The sequence below is a fragment of the Culex quinquefasciatus genome, chromosome 3 (assembly GCF_015732765.1).
Source record: "Culex quinquefasciatus strain JHB chromosome 3, VPISU_Cqui_1.0_pri_paternal, whole genome shotgun sequence".
Classification (NCBI taxonomy): Eukaryota; Metazoa; Arthropoda; class Insecta; order Diptera; family Culicidae; genus Culex; species Culex quinquefasciatus.
Genome location: NC_051863.1, coordinates 64,409,285 through 64,436,613, shown reverse-complemented (window position 1 = coordinate 64,436,613; position 27,329 = coordinate 64,409,285). Strand labels below are relative to the sequence as shown.

Here is a 27,329-nt window from a genome sequence, read left to right as displayed (position 1 = left end):
CACTACTGTCGAAATAGCCATTATTATGTTCAGTATCAAAAACCATGAATTTTGATACCCATATTGCCACAACTCGTATGTTTCTGTAAATGTCCCCCCAGGCCCCGGGGGAACCTTCTTTGAGGGCACCGGCCACTCCAGGTTGTGGCCACTACTGTCGAAATGGCCATTATTATGTCCAGTATAAAAAACCATGAATTTTGATACCCATATTGCCACAACTCGTATGTTTCTGTAAATGTCCCCCCAGGCCCCGGGGAACCTTCTTTGAGGGCACCGGCCACTCCAGGTTGTGGCCACTACTGTCAAAATGGCCATTATTATGTTCAGTATCAAAACCATGAATTTTGATACCCATATTGCCACAACTCGTATGTTTCTGTAAATGTCCCCCAGGCCCCGGGGAACCTTCTTTGAGGGCACCGGCCACTCCAGGTTGTGGCCACTACTGTCGAAATGGCCATTATTATGTCCAGTATAAAAAACCATGAATTTTGATACCCATATTGCCACAACTCGTATGTTTCTGTAAATGTCCCCCCAGGCCCCGGGGGAACCTTCTTTGAGGGCACCGGCCACTCCAGGTTGTGGCCACTACTGTCGAAATGGCCATTATTATGTCCAGTATAAAAAACCATGAATTTTGATACCCATATTGCCACAACTCGTATGTTTCTGTAAATGTCCCCCCAGGCCCCGGGGGAACCTTCTTTGAGGGCACCGGCCACTCCAGGTTGTGGCCACTACTGTCAAAATGGCCATTATTATGTTCAGTATCAAAACCATGAATTTTGATACCCATATTGCCACAACTCGTATGTTTCTGTAAATGTCCCCCCAGGCCCCGGGGGAACCTTCTTTGAGGGCACCGGCCACTCCAGGTTGTGGCCACTACTGTCGAAATGGCCATTATTATGTCCAGTATAAAAAACCATGAATTTTGATACCCATATTGCCACAACTCGTATGTTTCTGTAAATGTCCCCCCAGGCCCCGGGGGAACCTTCTTTGAGGGCACCGGCCACTCCAGGTTGTGGCCACTACTGTCGAAATAGCCATTATTATGTTCAGTATCAAAAACCATGAATTTCGATACCCATATTGCCACAACTCGTATGTTTCTGTAAATGTCCCCCCAGGCCCCGGGGGAACCTTCTTTGAGGGCACCGGCCACTCCAGGTTGTGGCCACTACTGTCGAAATGGCCATTATTATGTCCAGTATAAAAAACCATGAATTTTGATACCCATATTGCCACAACTCGTATGTTTCTGTAAATGTCCCCCCAGGCCCCGGGGGAACCTTCTTTGAGGGCACCGGCCACTCCAGGTTGTGGCCACTACTGTCAAAATGGCCATTATTATGTTCAGTATCAAAAACCATGAATTTTGATACCCATATTGCCACAACTCGTATGTTTCTGTAAATGTCCCCCCAGGCCCCGGGGGAACCTTCTTTGAGGGCACCGGCCACTCCAGGTTGTGGCCACTACTGTCGAAATAGCCATTATTATGTTCAGTATCAAAAACCATGAATTTCGATACCCATATTGCCACAACTCGTATGTTTCTGTAAATGTCCCCCCAGGCCCCGGGGGAACCTTCTTTGAGGGCACCGGCCACTCCAGGTTGTGGCCACTACTGTCGAAATGGCCATTATTATGTCCAGTATAAAAAACCATGAATTTTGATACCCATATTGCCACAACTCGTATGTTTCTGTAAATGTCCCCCCAGGCCCCGGGGGAACCTTCTTTGAGGGCACCGGCCACTCCAGGTTGTGGCCACTACTGTCGAAATGGCCATTATTATGTCCAGTATAAAAAACCATGAATTTTGATACCCATATTGCCACAACTCGTATGTTTCTGTAAATGTCCCCCCAGGCCCCGGGGGAACCTTCTTTGAGGGCACCGGCCACTCCAGGTTGTGGCCACTACTGTCGAAATAGCCATTATTATGTTCAGTATCAAAAACCATGAATTTCGATACCCATATTGCCACAACTCGTATGTTTCTGTAAATGTCCCCCCAGGCCCCGGGGGAACCTTCTTTGAGGGCACCGGCCACTCCAGGTTGTGGCCACTACTGTCGAAATGGCCATTATTATGTCCAGTATAAAAAACCATGAATTTTGATACCCATATTGCCACAACTCGTATGTTTCTGTAAATGTCCCCCAGGCCCCGGGGAACCTTCTTTGAGGGCACCGGCCACTCCAGGTTGTGGCCACTACTGTCAAAATGGCCATTATTATGTTCAGTATCAAAACCATGAATTTTGATACCCATATTGCCACAACTCGTATGTCTTCTTTGAGGGCACCGGCCACTCCAGGTTGTGGCCACTACTGTCGAAATAGCCATTATTATGTTCAGTATCAAAAACCATGAATTTTGATACCCATATTGCCACAACTCGTATGTTTCTGTAAATGTCCCCCCAGGCCCCGGGGGAACCTTCTTTGAGGGCACCGGCCACTCCAGGTTGTGGCCACTACTGTCGAAATGGCCATTATTATGTCCAGTATAAAAAACCATGAATTTTGATACCCATATTGCCACAACTCGTATGTTTCTGTAAATGTCCCCCCAGGCCCCGGGGGAACCTTCTTTGAGGGCACCGGCCACTCCAGGTTGTGGCCACTACTGTCGAAATAGCCATTATTATGTTCAGTATCAAAAACCATGAATTTTGATACCCATATTGCCACAACTCGTATGTTTCTGTAAATGTCCCCCCAGGCCCCGGGGGAACCTTCTTTGAGGGCACCGGCCACTCCAGGTTGTGGCCACTACTGTCGAAATGGCCATTATTATGTCCAGTATAAAAAACCATGAATTTTGATACCCATATTGCCACAACTCGTATGTTTCTGTAAATGTCCCCCCAGGCCCCGGGGGAACCTTCTTTGAGGGCACCGGCCACTCCAGGTTGTGGCCACTACTGTCGAAATGGCCATTATTATGTCCAGTATAAAAAACCATGAATTTTGATACCCATATTGCCACAACTCGTATGTTTCTGTAAATGTCCCCCCAGGCCCCGGGGGAACCTTCTTTGAGGGCACCGGCCACTCCAGGTTGTGGCCACTACTGTCGAAATAGCCATTATTATGTTCAGTATCAAAAACCATGAATTTTGATACCCATATTGCCACAACTCGTATGTTTCTGTAAATGTCCCCCCAGGCCCCGGGGGAACCTTCTTTGAGGGCACCGGCCACTCCAGGTTGTGGCCACTACTGTCGAAATGGCCATTATTATGTCCAGTATAAAAAACCATGAATTTTGATACCCATATTGCCACAACTCGTATGTTTCTGTAAATGTCCCCCCAGGCCCCGGGGGAACCTTCTTTGAGGGCACCGGCCACTCCAGGTTGTGGCCACTACTGTCGAAATAGCCATTATTATGTTCAGTATCAAAAACCATGAATTTTGATACCCATATTGCCACAACTCGTATGTTTCTGTAAATGTCCCCCCAGGCCCCGGGGGAACCTTCTTTGAGGGCACCGGCCACTCCAGGTTGTGGCCACTACTGTCGAAATGGCCATTATTATGTTCAGTATAAAAACCATGAATTTTGATACCCATATTGCCACAACTCGTATGTTTCTGTAAATGTCCCCCCAGGCCCCGGGGGAACCTTCTTTGAGGGCACCGGCCACTCCAGGTTGTGGCCACTACTGTCGAAATAGCCATTATTATGTTCAGTATCAAAAACCATGAATTTTGATACCCATATTGCCACAACTCGTATGTTTCTGTAAATGTCCCCCCAGGCCCCGGGGGAACCTTCTTTGAGGGCACCGGCCACTCCAGGTTGTGGCCACTACTGTCAAAATGGCCATTATTATGTTCAGTATCAAAAACCATGAATTTTGATACCCATATTGCCACAACTCGTATGTTTCTGTAAATGTCCCCCCAGGCCCCGGGGGAACCTTCTTTGAGGGCACCGGCCACTCCAGGTTGTGGCCACTACTGTCGAAATAGCCATTATTATGTTCAGTATCAAAAACCATGAATTTTGATACCCATATTGCCACAACTCGTATGTTTCTGTAAATGTCCCCCCAGGCCCCGGGGGAACCTTCTTTGAGGGCACCGGCCACTCCAGGTTGTGGCCACTACTGTCGAAATGGCCATTATTATGTCCAGTATAAAAAACCATGAATTTTGATACCCATATTGCCACAACTCGTATGTTTCTGTAAATGTCCCCCCAGGCCCCGGGGAACCTTCTTTGAGGGCACCGGCCACTCCAGGTTGTGGCCACTACTGTCGAAATGGCCATTATTATGTTCAGTATAAAAACCATGAATTTTGATACCCATATTGCCACAACTCGTATGTTTCTGTAAATGTCCCCCAGGCCCCGGGGAACCTTCTTTGAGGGCACCGGCCACTCCAGGTTGTGGCCACTACTGTCAAAATGGCCATTATTATGTTCAGTATCAAAACCATGAATTTTGATACCCATATTGCCACAACTCGTATGTTTCTGTAAATGTCCCCCAGGCCCCGGGGAACCTTCTTTGAGGGCACCGGCCACTCCAGGTTGTGGCCACTACTGTCGAAATGGCCATTATTATGTCCAGTATAAAAAACCATGAATTTTGATACCCATATTGCCACAACTCGTATGTTTCTGTAAATGTCCCCCCAGGCCCCGGGGGAACCTTCTTTGAGGGCACCGGCCACTCCAGGTTGTGGCCACTACTGTCAAAATGGCCATTATTATGTTCAGTATCAAAAACCATGAATTTTGATACCCATATTGCCACAACTCGTATGTTTCTGTAAATGTTCCCCCAGGCCCCGGGGGAACCTTCTTTGAGGGCACCGGCCACTCCAGGTTGTGGCCACTACTGTCGAAATAGCCATTATTATGTTCAGTATCAAAACCATGAATTTTGATACCCATATTGCCACAACTCGTATGTTTCTGTAAATGTCCCCCAGGCCCCGGGGAACCTTCTTTGAGGGCACCGGCCACTCCAGGTTGTGGCCACTACTGTCGAAATGGCCATTATTATGTCCAGTATAAAAACCATGAATTTTGATACCCATATTGCCACAACTCGTATGTTTCTGTAAATGTCCCCCAGGCCCCGGGGAACCTTCTTTGAGGGCACCGGCCACTCCAGGTTGTGGCCACTACTGTCGAAATAGCCATTATTATGTTCAGTATCAAAACCATGAATTTTGATACCCATATTGCCACAACTCGTATGTTTCTGTAAATGTCCCCCAGGCCCCGGGAACCTTCTTTGAGGGCACCGGCCACTCCAGGTTGTGGCCACTACTGTCGAAATGGCCATTATTATGTCAGTATAAAAACCATGAATTTTGATACCCATATTGCCACAACTCGTATGTTTCTGTAAATGTCCCCCAGGCCCCGGGGAACCTTCTTTGAGGGCACCGGCCACTCCAGGTTGTGGCCACTACTGTCGAAATGGCCATTATTATGTCCAGTATAAAAAACCATGAATTTTGATACCCATATTGCCACAACTCGTATGTTTCTGTAAATGTCCCCCCAGGCCCCGGGGGAACCTTCTTTGAGGGCACCGGCCACTCCAGGTTGTGGCCACTACTGTCAAAATGGCCATTATTATGTTCAGTATCAAAAACCATGAATTTTGATACCCATATTGCCACAACTCGTATGTTTCTGTAAATGTCCCCCCAGGCCCCGGGGGAACCTTCTTTGAGGGCACCGGCCACTCCAGGTTGTGGCCACTACTGTCGAAATAGCCATTATTATGTTCAGTATCAAAAACCATGAATTTTGATACCCATATTGCCACAACTCGTATGTTTCTGTAAATGTCCCCCCAGGCCCCGGGGGAACCTTCTTTGAGGGCACCGGCCACTCCAGGTTGTGGCCACTACTGTCGAAATGGCCATTATTATGTCCAGTATAAAAAACCATGAATTTTGATACCCATATTGCCACAACTCGTATGTTTCTGTAAATGTCCCCCCAGGCCCCGGGGGAACCTTCTTTGAGGGCACCGGCCACTCCAGGTTGTGGCCACTACTGTCAAAATGGCCATTATTATGTTCAGTATCAAAAACCATGAATTTTGATACCCATATTGCCACAACTCGTATGTTTCTGTAAATGTCCCCCCAGGCCCCGGGGGAACCTTCTTTGAGGGCACCGGCCACTCCAGGTTGTGGCCACTACTGTCGAAATAGCCATTATTATGTTCAGTATCAAAAACCATGAATTTTGATACCCATATTGCCACAACTCGTATGTTTCTGTAAATGTCCCCCCAGGCCCCGGGGGAACCTTCTTTGAGGGCACCGGCCACTCCAGGTTGTGGCCACTACTGTCGAAATGGCCATTATTATGTCCAGTATAAAAAACCATGAATTTTGATACCCATATTGCCACAACTCGTATGTTTCTGTAAATGTCCCCCAGGCCCCGGGGAACCTTCTTTGAGGGCACCGGCCACTCCAGGTTGTGGCCACTACTGTCAAAATGGCCATTATTATGTTCAGTATCAAAACCATGAATTTTGATACCCATATTGCCACAACTCGTATGTCTTCTTTGAGGGCACCGGCCACTCCAGGTTGTGGCCACTACTGTCGAAATAGCCATTATTATGTTCAGTATCAAAACCATGAATTTTGATACCCATATTGCCACAACTCGTATGTTTCTGTAAATGTCCCCCAGGCCCCGGGGGAACCTTCTTTGAGGGCACCGGCCACTCCAGGTTGTGGCCACTACTGTCGAAATGGCCATTATTATGTCCAGTATAAAAAACCATGAATTTTGATACCCATATTGCCACAACTCGTATGTTTCTGTAAATGTCCCCCCAGGCCCCGGGAACCTTCTTTGAGGGCACCGGCCACTCCAGGTTGTGGCCACTACTGTCAAAATGGCCATTATTATGTTCAGTATCAAAACCATGAATTTTGATACCCATATTGCCACAACTCGTATGTTTCTGTAAATGTCCCCCCAGGCCCCGGGGGAACCTTCTTTGAGGGCACCGGCCACTCCAGGTTGTGGCCACTACTGTCGAAATGGCCATTATTATGTCCAGTATAAAAAACCATGAATTTTGATACCCATATTGCCACAACTCGTATGTTTCTGTAAATGTCCCCCCAGGCCCCGGGGGAACCTTCTTTGAGGGCACCGGCCACTCCAGGTTGTGGCCACTACTGTCGAAATGGCCATTATTATGTCCAGTATAAAAAACCATGAATTTTGATACCCATATTGCCACAACTCGTATGTTTCTGTAAATGTCCCCCCAGGCCCCGGGGGAACCTTCTTTGAGGGCACCGGCCACTCCAGGTTGTGGCCACTACTGTCAAAATGGCCATTATTATGTTCAGTATCAAAACCATGAATTTTGATACCCATATTGCCACAACTCGTATGTTTCTGTAAATGTCCCCCCAGGCCCCGGGGGAACCTTCTTTGAGGGCACCGGCCACTCCAGGTTGTGGCCACTACTGTCGAAATGGCCATTATTATGTCCAGTATAAAAAACCATGAATTTTGATACCCATATTGCCACAACTCGTATGTTTCTGTAAATGTCCCCCCAGGCCCCGGGGGAACCTTCTTTGAGGGCACCGGCCACTCCAGGTTGTGGCCACTACTGTCGAAATAGCCATTATTATGTTCAGTATCAAAAACCATGAATTTCGATACCCATATTGCCACAACTCGTATGTTTCTGTAAATGTCCCCCCAGGCCCCGGGGGAACCTTCTTTGAGGGCACCGGCCACTCCAGGTTGTGGCCACTACTGTCGAAATGGCCATTATTATGTCCAGTATAAAAAACCATGAATTTTGATACCCATATTGCCACAACTCGTATGTTTCTGTAAATGTCCCCCAGGCCCCGGGAACCTTCTTTGAGGGCACCGGCCACTCCAGGTTGTGGCCACTACTGTCAAAATGGCCATTATTATGTTCAGTATCAAAACCATGAATTTTGATACCCATATTGCCACAACTCGTATGTTTCTGTAAATGTCCCCCAGGCCCCGGGGAACCTTCTTTGAGGGCACCGGCCACTCCAGGTTGTGGCCACTACTGTCGAAATAGCCATTATTATGTTCAGTATCAAAAACCATGAATTTCGATACCCATATTGCCACAACTCGTATGTTTCTGTAAATGTCCCCCCAGGCCCCGGGGAACCTTCTTTGAGGGCACCGGCCACTCCAGGTTGTGGCCACTACTGTCGAAATGGCCATTATTATGTCAGTATAAAAACCATGAATTTTGATACCCATATTGCCACAACTCGTATGTTTCTGTAAATGTCCCCCAGGCCCCGGGAACCTTCTTTGAGGGCACCGGCCACTCCAGGTTGTGGCCACTACTGTCGAAATGGCCATTATTATGTCCAGTATAAAAAACCATGAATTTTGATACCCATATTGCCACAACTCGTATGTTTCTGTAAATGTCCCCCCAGGCCCCGGGGAACCTTCTTTGAGGGCACCGGCCACTCCAGGTTGTGGCCACTACTGTCGAAATAGCCATTATTATGTTCAGTATCAAAAACCATGAATTTCGATACCCATATTGCCACAACTCGTATGTTTCTGTAAATGTCCCCCCAGGCCCCGGGGGAACCTTCTTTGAGGGCACCGGCCACTCCAGGTTGTGGCCACTACTGTCGAAATGGCCATTATTATGTCCAGTATAAAAAACCATGAATTTTGATACCCATATTGCCACAACTCGTATGTTTCTGTAAATGTCCCCCCAGGCCCCGGGGGAACCTTCTTTGAGGGCACCGGCCACTCCAGGTTGTGGCCACTACTGTCAAAATGGCCATTATTATGTTCAGTATCAAAAACCATGAATTTTGATACCCATATTGCCACAACTCGTATGTCTTCTTTGAGGGCACCGGCCACTCCAGGTTGTGGCCACTACTGTCGAAATAGCCATTATTATGTTCAGTATCAAAAACCATGAATTTTGATACCCATATTGCCACAACTCGTATGTTTCTGTAAATGTCCCCCCAGGCCCCGGGGGAACCTTCTTTGAGGGCACCGGCCACTCCAGGTTGTGGCCACTACTGTCGAAATGGCCATTATTATGTCAGTATAAAAACCATGAATTTTGATACCCATATTGCCACAACTCGTATGTTTCTGTAAATGTCCCCCCAGGCCCCGGGGGAACCTTCTTTGAGGGCACCGGCCACTCCAGGTTGTGGCCACTACTGTCGAAATAGCCATTATTATGTTCAGTATCAAAAACCATGAATTTTGATACCCATATTGCCACAACTCGTATGTTTCTGTAAATGTCCCCCCAGGCCCCGGGGGAACCTTCTTTGAGGGCACCGGCCACTCCAGGTTGTGGCCACTACTGTCGAAATGGCCATTATTATGTCCAGTATAAAAAACCATGAATTTTGATACCCATATTGCCACAACTCGTATGTTTCTGTAAATGTCCCCCCAGGCCCCGGGGGAACCTTCTTTGAGGGCACCGGCCACTCCAGGTTGTGGCCACTACTGTCGAAATGGCCATTATTATGTCCAGTATAAAAAACCATGAATTTTGATACCCATATTGCCACAACTCGTATGTTTCTGTAAATGTCCCCCCAGGCCCCGGGGGAACCTTCTTTGAGGGCACCGGCCACTCCAGGTTGTGGCCACTACTGTCGAAATAGCCATTATTATGTTCAGTATCAAAAACCATGAATTTTGATACCCATATTGCCACAACTCGTATGTTTCTGTAAATGTCCCCCCAGGCCCCGGGGGAACCTTCTTTGAGGGCACCGGCCACTCCAGGTTGTGGCCACTACTGTCGAAATGGCCATTATTATGTCAGTATAAAAACCATGAATTTTGATACCCATATTGCCACAACTCGTATGTTTCTGTAAATGTCCCCCCAGGCCCCGGGGGAACCTTCTTTGAGGGCACCGGCCACTCCAGGTTGTGGCCACTACTGTCAAAATGGCCATTATTATGTTCAGTATCAAAAACCATGAATTTTGATACCCATATTGCCACAACTCGTATGTTTCTGTAAATGTCCCCCCAGGCCCCGGGGGAACCTTCTTTGAGGGCACCGGCCACTCCAGGTTGTGGCCACTACTGTCGAAATAGCCATTATTATGTTCAGTATCAAAAACCATGAATTTCGATACCCATATTGCCACAACTCGTATGTTTCTGTAAATGTCCCCCCAGGCCCCGGGGGAACCTTCTTTGAGGGCACCGGCCACTCCAGGTTGTGGCCACTACTGTCGAAATGGCCATTATTATGTCCAGTATAAAAAACCATGAATTTTGATACCCATATTGCCACAACTCGTATGTTTCTGTAAATGTCCCCCCAGGCCCCGGGGGAACCTTCTTTGAGGGCACCGGCCACTCCAGGTTGTGGCCACTACTGTCAAAATGGCCATTATTATGTTCAGTATCAAAAACCATGAATTTTGATACCCATATTGCCACAACTCGTATGTTTCTGTAAATGTCCCCCCAGGCCCCGGGGGAACCTTCTTTGAGGGCACCGGCCACTCCAGGTTGTGGCCACTACTGTCGAAATAGCCATTATTATGTTCAGTATCAAAACCATGAATTTTGATACCCATATTGCCACAACTCGTATGTTTCTGTAAATGTCCCCCCAGGCCCCGGGGGAACCTTCTTTGAGGGCACCGGCCACTCCAGGTTGTGGCCACTACTGTCGAAATGGCCATTATTATGTCCAGTATAAAAAACCATGAATTTTGATACCCATATTGCCACAACTCGTATGTTTCTGTAAATGTCCCCCCAGGCCCCGGGGGAACCTTCTTTGAGGGCACCGGCCACTCCAGGTTGTGGCCACTACTGTCGAAATGGCCATTATTATGTCCAGTATAAAAAACCATGAATTTTGATACCCATATTGCCACAACTCGTATGTTTCTGTAAATGTCCCCCAGGCCCCGGGAACCTTCTTTGAGGGCACCGGCCACTCCAGGTTGTGGCCACTACTGTCGAAATGGCCATTATTATGTCCAGTATAAAAAACCATGAATTTTGATACCCATATTGCCACAACTCGTATGTTTCTGTAAATGTCCCCCCAGGCCCCGGGGGAACCTTCTTTGAGGGCACCGGCCACTCCAGGTTGTGGCCACTACTGTCGAAATGGCCATTATTATGTCCAGTATAAAAAACCATGAATTTTGATACCCATATTGCCACAACTCGTATGTTTCTGTAAATGTCCCCCCAGGCCCCGGGGGAACCTTCTTTGAGGGCACCGGCCACTCCAGGTTGTGGCCACTACTGTCAAAATGGCCATTATTATGTTCAGTATCAAAACCATGAATTTTGATACCCATATTGCCACAACTCGTATGTTTCTGTAAATGTCCCCCCAGGCCCCGGGGGAACCTTCTTTGAGGGCACCGGCCACTCCAGGTTGTGGCCACTACTGTCGAAATAGCCATTATTATGTTCAGTATCAAAAACCATGAATTTTGATACCCATATTGCCACAACTCGTATGTTTCTGTAAATGTCCCCCCAGGCCCCGGGGGAACCTTCTTTGAGGGCACCGGCCACTCCAGGTTGTGGCCACTACTGTCGAAATGGCCATTATTATGTCCAGTATAAAAAACCATGAATTTTGATACCCATATTGCCACAACTCGTATGTTTCTGTAAATGTCCCCCCAGGCCCCGGGGGAACCTTCTTTGAGGGCACCGGCCACTCCAGGTTGTGGCCACTACTGTCGAAATGGCCATTATTATGTCCAGTATAAAAAACCATGAATTTTGATACCCATATTGCCACAACTCGTATGTTTCTGTAAATGTCCCCCCAGGCCCCGGGGGAACCTTCTTTGAGGGCACCGGCCACTCCAGGTTGTGGCCACTACTGTCAAAATGGCCATTATTATGTTCAGTATCAAAACCATGAATTTTGATACCCATATTGCCACAACTCGTATGTTTCTGTAAATGTCCCCCCAGGCCCCGGGGGAACCTTCTTTGAGGGCACCGGCCACTCCAGGTTGTGGCCACTACTGTCGAAATAGCCATTATTATGTTCAGTATCAAAAACCATGAATTTTGATACCCATATTGCCACAACTCGTATGTTTCTGTAAATGTCCCCCCAGGCCCCGGGGGAACCTTCTTTGAGGGCACCGGCCACTCCAGGTTGTGGCCACTACTGTCGAAATGGCCATTATTATGTCCAGTATAAAAAACCATGAATTTTGATACCCATATTGCCACAACTCGTATGTTTCTGTAAATGTCCCCCCAGGCCCCGGGGGAACCTTCTTTGAGGGCACCGGCCACTCCAGGTTGTGGCCACTACTGTCGAAATGGCCATTATTATGTCCAGTATAAAAAACCATGAATTTTGATACCCATATTGCCACAACTCGTATGTTTCTGTAAATGTCCCCCCAGGCCCCGGGGGAACCTTCTTTGAGGGCACCGGCCACTCCAGGTTGTGGCCACTACTGTCGAAATGGCCATTTTTCATGAGAACCGCCGCATCATAGCGACTTCCACGCCGTCCGCTTCGCTTGAATTTCCTCCTTCTGCTGCCGGTGGTTCTTCCTTCTGGTTGCTGGTCCTCTTCTTCTATTGGCCGCTGCTGCTGCTGCTGCTCCGCGCCGGCCCGACGTGCACAGTTCGAGTGCTCGTTCCAAAGTGACTTGCTTTTGCGAAATTTTCTGCTTAAATAGCGGCACAGCCGGAGAACGGCACAAAGGGGCGCGGTCTCGAATGCATACGCTCGCTCTGATTGGTCATCTGTCCGATTTGCACTGAAAAATTACTCATTTTGATTGCATGTTTTAAGTGCTTTAACTATGTTTAGTCAGACTATCTATGTAGTTAAACAATAGCTGAAGTCTTCCTCTTTCGATTGGTGGTCCAACCATCTGGATTGATTCACAGGGAAAAAAGATATAAGCGTTTAAAATGTCCCCTTTTTTAACGCTTAAAAGTGACGCTTTGGATCGAATTTCTGAACTGGCCCCCCAATATAGTAAGTAAAGACATAGTCCTATGTCAAAAAAGTTTTGAAAAAGTTACATTTTGCGTTTTTCTTTGTTTTGTCGTCCGTGTCGGGTGACCATGAACGGCCATGATCAACGACGACCAACTTTTTAAAAACTTTTTTTTCGTAATATCGCGATAACTCGTGATGTTTATAAGCAAACCACTTATGTTTATAAATCAAATTTTTTGTAATTGTCTGCTCTACAACTTTGTAGAACATTGTTTTACTCTAAAAAATAACCCTGCAAAGTTAGAAAAAAAACACGAAATTTTAAAATGAAAATTTTTGTTTTAAATGAAAAAATTACCCTTCTGGGTCAATGTAGATTCGTAAAGTACATTAAATTTCCCTTAAAATGACATGTTCCAAAAATTTTAACAGTCGAGTAACAAAAATGGCAGAGTTATTAAAACTTTTTTAGTGTTTTTTTCGATGAAAAATACGTTTTTTTCGGAATTCTGAGCACGCCATCAAATCGGGCGTCTAATTTTACATAAAAGTCCCTTTGACACCAAATTTCTATCTCATCACCGTTTCAGGCTGCAAATTATTGAAAAATACCTCTTTTTTCGCATGTTCAAAAATTGAAGGGGTCGTACCGCCCCTCCGTCACGAGATATCAAAAAACGGACCTCGAATTCGTGACCAGGGACAAAGTTTCACGCAAATCGAAGAGGGGTCGGGACAAATTTTCCCGAATTCGTGTGAGTTGGTAGAGAATTACCCAAATAAGTTTTCAAATAAAATCATAATTTTATTTTTGTTTAAGAATCGTGAGTTTGGTTATCATTAGAAGGTTATGAAAAATTATTAAAAATAAACTATTTATTGAGAAGAATTTGATTCAGATTAATGTATCAGTTAGTAGTTGCTATAAAATATTTAATATTCAGAAAGCGTCGAATTTTAAAATTGAACATACATTATTGATGTTCAAGTGATGAGGATGGAGAGAGGAAATGTCCGATCAATTGGCTATTTTCTAATCTCTAGATTCCAGAGAAATGTGGTCGAGACTACCAGGAATTTTGAAACTTATAAAAATATATGCAAAATTACATAATGTTCAAACATTTGCAAGATGCCACAAAAATTTTGAAAAAAAAAACCTTTAATTTCGGGTCCCGGGGATTCCCCGAAAAAAACCAATAAAAAATACAAAAATCTTTAATTTTTGATTTAAATCAAAATCTGTAATTTACAAAACCTCCCAATGTTGCAATCGTGATTTCCGTTACAAAACTCAATAATAATTACTTTATTAGTAACCTTCATTTTGATCTATTCCTGGAAGGCATTCCCCGTTGACATCAAAGCTTGTGTTTGCTTGCATCATTCTACACATTTGACAAGTTTTAGGATGCTTGTTTTACTATCTGCGTCCAATATCGTCGTGACATTTGCTGGTCTATCTTTCAAAGGGGATTCCAGCTAATTTTTCACCCGCTCTCAGCACACACCCAACACTCATTATGGCTCCAAGAAACAGCAGCAACAGTTGTGTTGGGGACCACTCCTAAATTCCCCATTGTTGAGTTGTTTTCCGTTCCACCATATTGCATTATCGGGTATTTCTCCGAGGAATACTAGAGGGTTGAGGGTGATAACTTCGACTCTGCGAAAAAAAATATCCATAAATTTTAATTTTTTTTTATTTTTTACTGTAAAAATCCTCAAAAATAAACAAATCTACTAAAACCCAGAAAAATAATGTTGTGATAGAAAATACAAATTTCATTTATGAAAAAGATTGCTCACTCACGATAATTCTCCACTCCTCTTTTGATCACTCTCACTTTGTCTCACTCCAATCCAAGTTCCTCTCCCGTTACCCTATCCCGCGCTCACGCAAGCTGCACACTCGAAAGAGCGTTTTGCGGCTTGTTCGTGTCCCTCCATATTCATTCATTTGATTATGTGCGAGATGATGAGGCGGCCTTTTGGCCAGGTCTGAGAAAGCACTGCGGCGTTGTTCTCCGAAGCTCTGGCACCGGGCACGACGATGATGTCATCGGCTGTGGAAGCCGGACCGGCAAGTCTGACTGTGTGTGTTTGTCCATGTAAGTTGTTCAAAGTGTGTGCGAAGAGCTCTACATCATTATATCGTCAGTGGGTTACTGGGAGAGGACGCGTGATCGTTGTTCCAACAGGGGGTGGTTTCGCGGGCTTTCGCTGGTTTGATGAACCCTTTCAGATCCAGTTTGAACTTTAATCAAAATCAAAGCACGTTTTATCGTTTTTGTGATCAAGTTCTTTTGCGATAACATCGATTCACAAAAGTCGTTGCACAGTTATCTCTCAGTTTAGTATTTTTCAATGTTGGGCAATTCCTCCAGCTGGTGATACGCATTCTTTTTATCACAGGAAACACCCTTTATCGATAACTGATAGGGAGCGCGATATGGGTGATTGGATACGCTCAATTAGGTTTTACGCTGACTCGATTTGGAGGTTAGAAATTTGACAGCTTGACTGCACTGTTTACATTTTTTGCACGTGTGTCTCTGTAAAAATGTGTGTGCGTGTGCGCTCGTGACTTCACGCTGTAAAACCTAATGGTTTCTTATTCTATAACACTGAGAAAAAAATGTATTTGTGCCATGATTTCCGAAGCTTTTTAGCCAAAAATTAGTAGGCTAAAAAGCTTCGGAATTAAAAAACTTACCTTAATCAATTGTGCAAATGTCACTCTCAGTCGTCAGCCAGCGACAAGTTAAGACGTGTTTTGCTCGTGTTGTCATCTCGCGTGCTTGGAAGTTTTTGACAGATGGAGGTGGAGGAATCCTCCGAGGAGGAAGGCTTTCGTCCCGTCAGCGGGAATCGGAAGCGGAAGAAGTCCGAGGTCACTGGAATCGGCATCGAAGGAGAAAAAGTTGAGAAGACCCTGCTCAACAACAAGAAGTTCAGCCCGCTAGCGGATAACAAAAATAACAACAATGCCAGCCCAGCAGGAGGAGGGAAAGCCCCGGGCGATAGTGGAAAGTTGTAAATTAGGTTTCAAACCGATTTTCAAACTAACCCGATTTGGAATGAAGGTGACCTGCTTCTCTGTCAAAGATTTTGACAAGTTGCAAGAGCTACTCAAGAAGAAGAAAGTGGAATTCTACACCCACGATCGGCGGAGCGAACGAAATCATCGGGTGGTTCTTCGTGGTTTTTCTGATGAACTGAAACCGGACGAGGTCAAGTACCTTCTGAAGAGGGATCTCAAGCTGGACGCGCTGGAGGTGAATATCATCAAACGGAAGGAAAAGTCTACCGTTGGCGAAACTCCGTACATTGTGGTCTTCCCCAAGGGATACACCAATCTGAAGAAGCTCTCTGCAATGAAAGTTGTGGCAAGAACTATCATCCGGTGGGAGGCCTACCGGAACAAGCGGCCGAACGTGACCCAGTGCAGGAACTGCTTGCAGCTGGGTCATGGAACCAGGAACTGTCACCTGAAAGGGAGGTGCAACAACTGTGGGGGTCCCCACAAGACGGACGAGTGCAAAGTCCAAGAAGCCGAGCCGAAGCGGTGTGCCAACTGCTCTGGAGCCCACGAAGCCACGGACCGCAGCTGCCCTAAGCGTGCGGACTTCATCCGGAGGCGCCAGCAGACGTCGAAACCGAAACTGCCGGCAAGGAAGGCGGAGAAGCAGAGTCCAGCAGTTCCAGCGTTTACGCCGGCGGAGTTCCCTCCGCTGCCGGGCGCAGTTCCGGACGGAAAATCCAAGGATCGTCCTCGTCCCGCAGGAAGCAGCCAAGGTGGCCCCCGAGACGGTGGAGCCACGGAGAAGGAAGCCGGGGAGGTACTCTACAGTTCGGCTGAGCTGTGGGGGATTTTCTCCGAGTACATCGGCAGGTTCAAGACCTGCAAGACCCGCTTGGACCAAGTAACCCTCGTCAGTTACATGATCTCCAAGTATGGAATTTGAGGAGTTTTTTTTTTGTTATTATATATTGTTTTACTGATCTTCGGTCCCAACCTGGTCACAGCACCTAAAAGGTCCTAATAAAAATAAGTTAAGAAAAAAAAACCTATCAAAAGGGCGTAATATTGAATTTTTGGTCTATTTTTTAAATGTTAGTCCTGATTTAAAAAAATTGAAAATATTTTTTTCGAAAAGATAAAAAAAAATATTTTGCTTGGGTGAGACTTACAAAACATAAATTTTCTTGTTTTTAAACCTTTGCATGGCAATATCTCAGCAACTGAGGGTCATATCACAAAGTTCAAAAAAGCAAAACATAGAGAATTTTCTTAGCTTTTCAAAAATATTTTTTCAAAGGTCGGCAGACATGGGCACTATTTTTGAAAAATCAATAACTGCGACTATTTTGAAAAAAGTTACATAAAAATGGCTATAACTTGAAAACGGTGCATTTTATCAAAATTTCACTACAGTAGTTTTTGATTGCAAATTAAACTTTACATCGAAAAATGAAATTTAAAAAAAAAAATTGCGACCAATATTTCGATTTTTTGAAAAAAATTGTATTGATTCAAAAAATCATAACTCGGTCAAAGATTTTTTGCCCATTCTGGAAATTTCTGAAAAATTGGCATTTGATGTCCTCTAAAACATATCAAAAAATAAAAATAGTGTTTTTTTGCAAATCACCAAAAAAAATTACCGTGTATCATTTTTTTCAGTGTACCGTCAGTGGAAGGTGAAATTGGGTCAAAGTGATTTATTACGGATTTTAGCATTTCTCAGGTTCTTCTCAACGAAACTGAATTCTGTTTAAAGGGTTGTGTAGGGGACATCTTAAGATGACTTCGCTGAAAAAATCTCGTTCCTAGAATTATTATAGTTATTTTGGCAGCTGTCTAAAGTTAGGGTACGTTTTTGGCCAAAAATGACCTCTCAAAAAAGCATTTTTCCAATATTTTTGTTAGAATTGCTCGAAAACTACCCAAATGTTTAAAAATCTCCACTTCAAACATTGTAGCGTGTCAATACGATTCCCTCGAACAAGAAACACTGTTGGATGACTTGTTTTTACCAGTTTTATTTGACCTAATGTCATCCCCTCTAAGGGGTGAGGAATCCAAAATCCACCATATTTTGGGAAAATGTTAGTAAACTATCTAGGAACAAATCTACGTTGAAAGATTTCCGATGTTATTTAAATTGTTTTTGTTATTAAGAAATTACGAGAGGTGTATCGTTTTTTGACCCATAGTCACCCCCACTAACGGTAGGAAGACCGGCCCGTGGCTTAATGGCTACGGCTCCCGCCTCATAAGCGGAAGGTTCCGGGTTCGATTCCCGACCGGTCTCCTTGAAATTATTCGACTATAATTGAACTTTGAATATGAACAAAAAACGCATGGAATCCGGTGAGATTCGAACTCACACCTTTGGATTGGTAATCAGATGCTTTAGCCACTCGGCCATCGAGGGGTTGACACCCCTTGAGCGAATTAATCCGTAGTGGTGAAATAATGTCACAAGGTCATTTACTATATAAATACAACAATCCCTTTCCCAACGATTCCCATACACACACTACACACCATTTTCTATAAATAACTCTAAGTGGATGGTACGGTATGTCCTCACTTCTTCTTCTTCCCCTGATGATTCCATGAAATGTGGGTTCCGTTCATAGAATCTGTCTATTGCGGTTAATGCAACGCAGTAGGCCGGGCCGCTTTAGTGAGTGTAATACATTTCGGGGGTTCTCGAAAGTACTGCAATCATTAATAATGACAAGAAAGAACTTGAGGCGTAATCTAACCATAAGTCCTTCCCGGATGCTTTCTTCGGACTGGCTGCGCTTGTGTTCGATTAGATTAGATTAGATTAGATAGTCACCCCCACTAACGGTAGTCCATATCCATACCTACAACTTTGCCGAAGACACCAAATCGATGAAAAAATTCCTTCAAAAGATACAGATTTTTGAATTTTCATACATCATTTTTGTATGGCCAGCTGCTTGTATGGAAAATTATATGGAAAAACTAATGATGCAAAATGGCTTCTTTGGGCATACCGAAGGCACCAAAAAAGTTTCAGCCGGATTAAAAAATACAGAAAAAAAATCGAATGACCGAAATCTCAGAGAATTTCTCCTCTATTTGGAATACAACGTGTAACATTGATGGCAGCCTTTTTTAATGAATTTGTCACTTTAAAGCTTTTAATGTTAAACCCAAGTGATTTCCGTCTGCTCGGGTTTGCCTCACCTCAACCAGAGCCGAGCGAAAATAGGGAAAAAAGTATGGAGCGTGGCTGATTTCGGCCAAAACAAAAATTAACCAATCTAAAGTATTAAACAAATAAATCAAATTGATGTTTGCTCAGTGTGTAAGTTGAGTCATTGCAAGTTTGGATTTTTTTTAAAGGAAATTCTGATCAACAAAAAAAGGCGGCTGATAACTTTGATGAATGTTAGGCTAGGTTAGTACACAGGTTGTTTCGCAAAAAAAAAAAAACATTGCTTTCTATTTATAACACATGATTCAGCTTCTCTAATCAATCCACCGGCATCCTCGGTTATGGTTACCATCACCATCACATCACCGTCAAAGTTTGCACTTTCGCGGTCTGACGTCACACTGTGTTTGCTTTTTTCGTTGCGATGTGGTGCCCAAGAATATGAAGTCATTTCCTGTGAGCAACGTCAGCATAATCAATTTGAGCCACTCCGTTCTAGCTAACCTGTGATGTACTGTGAGGTATGGTTCTAGCAGAAATCCTAAACCTTGTTTGAAAGTTGTGGCGTGTCATGTTGAAGCTTGATAGTGTGATATCAAATTTGATATTCACCTATCAAAATCAGATAGCAGATATTTTATTTTCAAAGTTATGAAATTGTCTCAATCGATTTTGATATATTCTGAACAAAAGCAAAACTCAAGATAAAAATCCCACGAGAATTCAACTCACAAGTAAGATAAAGTGACAATCTTTACTGGTCTCCCAGACTGTAAAATCAAGCTCACAAAACAAGCTCCCCGGTGAAGAGCCTTATACGTATGGAGGCAGTCCTTCATTGCTTCATCATTAATTTACGAAGGTCAGACCCGGCAGAGGACGACAGCGCAGAAAAAAGGTTGACTGTGAAACTTCCATTTTTATATAATTCTCGTGTGAGAGAGTACTTGGTGCAAGTGGACTAGGGTGGCTGTTTTTAAAAGTGAATTCCGTGCCAAAATATTTAAATATTCACCAGTTTTTCTATTAAATAACCTCATTTTACCCTACCTTGACCATACGTCCCCCCCCTGAACATCCGATACTAATAAATCATTGCTCACCTCACCAAAAAAACCATAAACGCACTTTAAATTTCGCGCGAATTTGTTCAACCATTTGCCAAGAGCCCCCACCACTTTGGTCTCACCCTCTCAAGGGTCATTCCAAATAATCACCATTTAGCTTTGTGCGGCACCTTGACCAAACCTGCGTCTCTTTTTTTTTCGGTTGGAATTTGGGCATTTCAACTCGGTGACGACACGTGGTGAGTCATCATTCTTTTTTTTTCTTTTCAAACTCTTCCTTTTCTCGATATCCTCGTTTGATTTCGATTTCCTGACAGGTTGAAATTTGGAATGTTGCGAGTCTACAATGGATGAGTTAGTAGTCATGCGGTTTGCGAAAAGTCCTTCTCGCTAGTAATAATCATAGAGTATGAGGTGAAAGATTGATGTGCCGAGATACCGTCATGAAAAGAGGTGTTGATGAGTGTTTTTTGTACCTTCTTTTTTGTCTGATGTGGAATATGTGAATCTAACTCGTTAGATGATGGGTCTCGTGGTTCCGGTTAGGATTCGTTTGAGTTAATGGTATTTGGATTCATTCTTGATTTGATGAGATTTGTCTTCTTTCGAAAAATTTGCAAAAAATTTTCTAAAAGTTCCACGGATCGATCTTGAACATTTACCAAAAAAATCGAATTTTCATGTTTTCAATTTGACGTGATCGCGCTTTCTTGTCGCACGTCGGTTTTTGGCGTTTTGAGAATTAATCAAAATAAACAAGAGCACGCAATGTAAACAATAACAAACTATTTTAGTATGGCTAACAGTTCCGTGCACTGTCCTAAAATTGTTTTAAATTTGGTTACTGACAGAGTCGAACCGAACGAATCGGAGATTGGCAATAACGTTTTGGAATTTTGACAGTCTGGAACGCACGAATTACCCCATTATCAGTTTCCCGCCCGACTAAAGTCGCAATTGTTGCACATGGCTGATGTTGGCAATTCTGCAAATTATTTTAATTTTTGCTAAATTTCAAAATTTAAAGACAAATCTACAGCAAACCTGTTTGAAAACAAATTATAAACATAAGGCACGATGATTTGCATAGCATAGCATAGCATTTGTGTCTACCCGTAGCTGCTACTTCGTTATTGACCAGGACCCCCAAACATTGCTCCGTGGACCACAGATGAAAAGTAGGAACCAATCATCACCCCTTCACAATTTTCAAAGGTCCCTATCGTGCTGATCAATACCGACGCCGGCCACGACCAGTGGTAAGACACGGGGAAGTGGATGGGAATGTTAGCCGATACTTGAGTGATGGGACCGCCAAATCAACTGCGTCTCCGACAAAGTATCACATGAGTTTTGAGGGGTTAGTAAGATGGGTATGAGGTCAGGATTCACTGTGGTAGGTGATGCGACCATGAGCAATTTGTTTATCGGTTGAAATTTTAAAAATCTTAGGCAGCCGGCTGCGGAAAGATACCTATCTAGGGATTTAAATATAGTATTAATTCGACCGCGATTCTCCAGAAATTCTCCGTCGGTGTGCCTTCCGATCAACGGTGATGTAGGAAGGGCTTCATTCATTAAAATTATTTTATATCATAAGAGCAGTTCTCTAGGATTTCGGTCATTCGATTTTTTTTGTATTTTTTAATCCGACTGAAACTTTTTTGGTGCCTTCGGTATGCCCAAAGAAGCCATTTTGCATCATTAGTTTGTCCATATAATTTTCCATACAAATTTGGCAGCTGTCATACAAAAATGATGTATGAAAATTCAAAAATCTGTATCTTTTGAAGGAATTTTTTGATCGATTTGGTGTCTTCGGCAAAGTTGTAGGTATGGATACGGACTACACTAAAAATAATACACGGTAAAAAAATTTGGTGATTTTTTATTTAACTTTTGTCACTAAAACTTGATTTACAAAAAACACTATTTTTATTTTTTTATTTTTGATATGTTTTAGAGGACATAAAATGCCAACTTTTCAGAAATTTCAGGTTGTGCAAAAATCATTGACCGAGTTATGAATTTTTAATCAATACTGATTTTTCAAAAATCGAAATTTTGGTCGTAAATTTTCAACTTCATTTTCGATGTAAAATTAAATTTGCAATCAAAAGTACTTTAGTGAAATTTTGATAAAGTGCACCGTTTTCAAGTTATAGCCATATTTAAGGGACTTTTTTGAAAATAGTCGCAGTTTTCATTTTTAAAATTAGTGCACATGTTTGCCCAGTTTTGAAAAAATATTTTTGAAAAGCTGAGAAAATTCTCTATATTTTGCTTATTCGGACTTTGTTGATACGACCTTTAGTTGCTGAGATATTGCAATGCAAAGGTTTAAAAACAGGAAAATTGATGATTTCTAAGTCTCACCCAAACAACCCACCATTTTCTATCGTCAATATCTTAGCAACTAATGGTCCGATTTTCAATGTTAATATATGAAACAATTGTGAAATTTTCCGATCTTTTCGAAAAAAATATTTTCAAAATTTTCAAATCAAGACTAACATTTCAAAAAGGCCAAACATTCAATATTACGCCCTTTTAAAATGTTAGTCTTGATTTGAAAATTTTGAAAATATTTTTTTCGAAAAGATCGGAAAATTTCACAATTGTTTCATATATTAACATTGAAAATCGGACCATTAGTTGCTGAGATATTGACGATAGAAAATGGTGGGTTGTTTGGGTGAAACTTAGAAAACATCAATTTTCCTGTTTTTAAACCTTTGCATTGCAATATCTCAGCAACTAAAGGTCGTATCAACAAAGTCCGAATAAGCAAAATATAGAGAATTTTCTCAGCTTTTCAAAAATATTTTTTCAAAACTGGGCAAACATGTGCACTAATTTTAAAAATAAAAACTGCGACTATTTTCAAAAAGTCACTTAAATATGGCTATAACTTGAAAACGGTGCACTTTATCAAAATTTCACTAAAGTACTTTTGATTGCAAATTTGATTTTACATCGAAAAATGAAGTTGAAAATTTTACGACCAAAATTTCGATTTTTGAAAAATCAGTATTGATTAAAAATTCATAACTCGGTCAATGATTTTTGCACAACCTAGAAATTTCTGAAAAGTTGGCATTTTATGTCCTCTAAAACATATCAAAAATAAAAAAATTAAAAATAGTGTTTTTTTGTAAATCAAGTTTTAGTGATAAAAGTTAAATAAAAAATCACCAAATTTTTTTACCGTGTATTATTTTTTCCAGTGTAGTCCGTATCCATACCTACAACTTTGCCGAAGACACCAAATCGATCAAAAATTCCTTCAAAAGATACAGATTTTTGAATTTTCATACATCATTTTTGTATGGACAGCTGCCAAATTTGTATGGAAAATTATATGGACAAACTAATGATGCAAAATGGCTTCTTTGGGCATACCGAAGGCACCAAAAAAGTTTCAGTCGGATTAAAAAATACAAAAATTAAAATTGAAGAAAAAAGACCGATTTCGTAGAGAATTGCTCATAAGCCTTAAAACATATCCGTCGACGTGCCTTCCGATCCTCGATGATATGGAAAGGACTTAATCCAGCAATACGACTTGCTTGTCTCAAAAAACAAAAATCGGATCGTTTCTATCGAAAACTTTATAAAGAGAACAAAAATAAAATTCATCGGCCAACGAACGCGCGAACAAAAAATAAATGAAAAAAGAAGAAGAAGAAATCCAATCACCCCCTGTACACAAATAGCGACACAAAAGAGACGGAAAAAAAACGAAAAAAACAGGACTGGCGTCCACACAGGCACCGCACTACTCATTATAAACATAAGGCACGATGATTTGTTGCATAAACTTGCTAGAATCGCGTTCAAAATGGTTTTAATTGGTATTTTTTTTCTGTTCTAAAATTCAACGAAATTGTCTATTTTGTTAGACTTTAAATTTGGTACACAACCAAACCCATCAAGGGTAAAAATGATAGGCAATGTATAAACATTTGGGTGATCTTAATCCTGTTACTTCTCTTGATATCAAAGTTTGAGACATCACTTGAGAAAATTCCAAATTTGAGCTCGATCTAACTTCTGAGCCCTACAATTTTGTATAGCAAAAATCTTCAAAATGTCTGAAGAAAAGTAGATATTCAGCAATTCCATTTGAAAAGAACCTAAACCGAAAAAAAATCACTGATCGGGTTCAATTTTTTTTCTGGGGGTTCCTTAGCCGAAATAATAAGATATTTTTTTTTGTTTAGCCGTTAGGGTGACCTACACCTAGGGTGGTCCCAAAAACGGATATTTTGGTATATTTTCGCAAAAACCACATTTTCAAAAAATCATAACTCCGTTTCAACCGAGTTTGCCTTTCAAGGAAAAATAATTTGAGACTCGAAAAAAAAAAACAGCCAAACATTTCAAAAAGTCGTATGAAAACTTAAAATGACGTTTTGACCGTGTTTGAACCAAAGAGCATATGTCTGAAAATATTTTTGTCAGATTCCTCGGAAAATTTCACATAACATGTTAAAAAATTGGCGATGTCGAAGCGTACATTTCCGAAACATATTTTGTCCTTCCTCACCATACTGAGGAAAGGCTATAAAATCACTCGAAAAATGAACTTCTTAATTCGACCTCGTAGACCTACCTTCACGTATACCTATCGACTCAGAATCAAATTCTAAGCAAATGTCTGTGCGTGTGTATGTCTGTAAGTCCGTGCACCGAAAAAATGCACTCGATTATCTCCGGACTGGCTGAACCGATTTGGGCCATTCTGGTCTCATTCGATCCGTCTTAGGGTCCCACAAGACCTATATTAACTATTATGAAGTTTTGTTAAGTATTTCAAAAGTTATGCTAAAAAAACGATTCTGGCTAAAGTTTGAAAGATTGTAAAAAAGGGTGGTTTTTGTAAGATAACCCGTCTGATCATACATTTTTAGAAAGGTATTTGAAAGACCTTTCTAATGAGCCCAAAACATTGAAGATCTGAGAACCCTATCAAAAGTTATGAGCACCTAAGTGTCATTTGTACACATTTTAGAGGCCGGATCTCAAATATTTTGATGAAAAAGTTGTTCGGATCTATCCGGAGATCTGTCTCCCGGGATTTTGTTGATTTGAAACTCCCGGGAAAAATGAACAGATATATTTTTTTACTGCCTTAAGGCTTAAAAAACTTTAAAGTAATATGTATAACTTTAAGTAATATAAAAATTTTCATGAAACAGCCACGTAGGTGTTGTTTTAATATTACGTCCAATGATTTTTGGGATTCTAGACCCCATACTCCATGTAGATATGTTGTAAGAAGTAAAATTTAGATAAAATTTGTAGGTTTGACATTCTTACTACAGAAACAAATATGTACATAATTGTGACGAAGGCACCAACCACCATCGGTGAATTAAGTAACGTTTTTTAATAAAAACTGGATTTTTCGACTGTGTTAACTTTAAAATTTCACTTTTTTCGTAAAATCGCGATAACTCGTGATGTTTATAAACAAACCCCTTATGTCTATATATCTAAATTTTTGTAATTGTCTGCTCTACAACTTTGTAGAACATTGTTACATTCTAAAAAATAACCCTGCAAAGTTAAAAAAAACACGAAATTTAAAAATGAAAAATTTTGTTCTAAATGAAAAAATGACCCTTCTGGGTCTATGTAGATTCGAAAAGTACATTGAATTTCCCATAAAATGACATGTTCCAAAAATTTTTACAGTCGAGTAACGGAAAATGGGAGAGTTTACTTTTTTAGTATTTTTTTCGATGAAAAATACGTTTTTTTCGGAATTCTGAGTACGCCATCAAATCGGGCGTCTAATTTTACATAAAAGTCCCTTTGACGCCAAATTTCTATCTCATCACCGTTTCAGGCTGAAAATTATTGAAAAACACCTCTTTTTTCGCATGTTCAAAAATGGAAGGGGTCGTACCGAGATATCAAAAAACGGACCTCGGATTCGTGATCAGGGACAAAAGTTACCCTTTAGGACAAAGTTTCACGCAAATCGAAAAGGGGTTGGGGCAACTTTTCCCGATTTCGTGTGAGTTGGAAGAGAATTACCCATAGGTCATCGTTTGAATTTTCAAGATATTGCAGTTTCAGTGAAAAAAGTTGATTTTATTTCGTTTTCTTCATTTTCCCGTTTTTACGCTCGGCGCGTCGAAAAACTCAGTTTTTATTTTCAAAAAATCATATGTCCGAATCTTTCTAATGAACATTCGCAATTTTTGGATAAGGTATGTAAAATATTACAAGGAATCGTGGAATAATATTTTCTGATATGAGCTTTTCCGGAGATTTTTTTTAAAGTGGATTTTGCGAAAATCGACGAAAACGCATTTTTTTAGACCACCCTATTTCGGTTAGGAGCATCCTAATTGCCAAACAAAAAAAATACGGGTCTTATTATTTTGGCCAAGGAACTCCCATGCCAATTCGGAGCACTTTAGATTTGGATACTTCCTTTTTGACGTGGAATCACTGTATTGACGATTTTTGTGGCAAGAGAAAAAAAATAAACTTTGACAAATATTTGCAACGGCCTTATTGACTTTCTTCAAATTCACAATAGATCAAGGTCAGGCTCGCAGGAAGCATAATCTTAAAATTAGATTAAATTTAAACTCTGCAAATTTCGTCAAATCGTATTGCATGCTTTAAACTATGTTTAATATATATTTCCTTGATTTTCAGATTGTTAAAACAAATAAATAATGCGTGGGGTGTAAGCACAGAGTAAATCAGCTACCCTAGTAGCAACCTGCGCTAACTAACATTCCCGTCCTTTAAACTCGAGATCTACAAACTGACATGGCGGGCGCCGTTGGTGGCCAATGACTGTTACCTATTCGCAACTGATCTTGTTTTGGCAATCATGGTGTTTTATCTTTTCAGCGCATTCATACATGCTGTTGATAAGGGAAATACCACTTGATAGTCGAAGCCAATGATCAGTAGTGCTGAAAGGATATTACGGTTCTGTTCAGCAACGGAGAAGGACAACCATGGGTGGTTTCTCATGCTCATGCTCATGCTTGTTAAAACAAATAAATAATGATAAATTTGTGATTT

General features: G+C 42.1%; 1 protein-coding gene across 1 annotated transcript in view; it reads left to right on the top strand.

The window, feature by feature from the left end:
- The window catches only part of LOC6042562 (myophilin), a 92,360-nt gene that overhangs the window by 17,988 nt on the left and 47,043 nt on the right, over nt 1–27,329 (top strand). The window lies entirely within an intron of this gene.